We start from the raw sequence: 1,924 nt of genomic DNA on the forward strand, positions 1-1,924 counted from the left end.
TTTTCCCAATTATTTCAAATTTATAATGTTTAGGTAGTAGATAGATTGGTGCCATGCAGAAAGATCAAAACAACTTCAAATAATGATGGCTACTCAAAATTTGGCATTTCCAAAAAAAAATCTGAAACTTTATATATCATTTTCCAGATAAAATGATGCCATTCTTACTAAATACCATTATTATTATTCTCATAAACAAGTCTAAATAATTAAAGCCCCCACTACAAAAAGTTATATCATAATATCGCTATCAGGGAACACGAAAAAAAAATTTTCCAACAAAAAAAAATGGCGCCAAATAAAAAAAAGTGAGGGAAGGGAAGGGTGATAGTTCTTGTAGTCCCTAGAATATCTTTCTCACTATCCGTCCCCCTTTTCCCCGTCAAAGTTTGACGTTGAGAAATGCTTCTTCTCGTTTTCCTTCAGAAGGCTAAAAATATGCGTCCCCGCTTTAGGGGGAGAGAAAAAAGAGAGTTTGTTTCAAGGGAAAGCCGAGAAAGGAATTTGAATTATGAGGGAAAAAAGGAAAAAGAGAGAAGAGTCACGCTTTAGAGGGGTCATCGGCTGAAAAACGAAAGTTCGTTCCGATCCCAAGAGAGATTTTATGACGGAGTCTCACGGAGAGAGGAGTGGGCAGTTGATGGGTTACAAACCAGCAAGAATAGAATATAGGTCGGGATGAGGAGGTCAAACATTTAAAATTGGTGTGATCTACTAAAGGCTCACTCAACTAACTTACACTGACACAAAAAAAATTTGTCAGTGTACTTTTTTCGGTCGACAGAATAAGGGGGGGGGGGCGTTAAGATATGAGAGGTTAGTAGCTAAGCAGCGGCTAAATATTGGAACAAAAGTCAAAAATTTGTATAGCTTTTAGGACTTAACTAAGGCTCTCTAGAAGTTTGTGGTAGCTGCTTACTAACTTACACTGACAAAAAATTTTGGTCAGTGTACATTTTGTCAGTGTACAGTTACACCTGAATTTTTTCAAAATTTTAAAATTCCGAATTAGAGCCGACTAAAAGATGATTAAACCAATAGAGACCGCGATTTGACGAATCTAACTTGTACCAGTTGTGATCCGGGTGGCTCTAGTTGCTTGCGAACTTACACTGACACAAAAATTTTGATCGGTGTACTTTTTTTTGGTCAACACCGTGATTTTTTTCTTCAAAATTTTAAAACTACAAATTAAAACCGATCAAAAGACCAAGGAAACCCCAATTTTGACCGATTTTGCTAAAAAAAAGGCATTTTTTGTCAATTTTCATGTCCAAAACATCGATTTTCGGTGAATTTTCGATGAAACTTAATTTTTTCACTTTTCTAACGTCGAGACCAGTTTCTATGTACTAAATAGAAATTATAAATAAAAATCAATACTCCGAGACCTCAAACACTCAGAAAAAACCTCAAGATAAGTGTTAATCATAAGCCAAGCTCCCCGGGACTTTGATTACTAAAGTAATCAAAAATGATATGTGTAAGTATAAAAACAAGAAATTCAAGTCAGAAACTGAGACATTTTGAAAAAATAGTCCAGTAGGGTATAAATAGTGATAAAAACTTTTCAAAAAATCAGTGACCTGCTCGAAATTTCCAAAACTTGGTACAATGACAAAATTTTACAATTAGAAAAATTTCTGATAAAAAGTCGTTATAAGATTTGTATAGTTGTTGTTTCAAAGTGTTTAGGTATAATAGTTCAAATTCCAATACTCAAAAACTTGAAGTGTGTCTTGAGACACTTTCAGAAAGTCCACAGGGTATAGTGACCAAAGTACGTATAGTATTGTTATCCGTTTGTCTTCTTCTTCTTTGCATTTTCTTGGTTCTCCAATTATCGCTATTCCGCCGGAAATTGGACGCGTTGGTGTGGTGTGGGCTCTCCGATTATACACATACATATACTTAGACACCCCCC

The sequence above is a fragment of the Caenorhabditis remanei genome, chromosome I, assembly GCF_010183535.1.
Source record: "Caenorhabditis remanei strain PX506 chromosome I, whole genome shotgun sequence".
Classification (NCBI taxonomy): domain Eukaryota; kingdom Metazoa; phylum Nematoda; class Chromadorea; order Rhabditida; family Rhabditidae; genus Caenorhabditis; species Caenorhabditis remanei.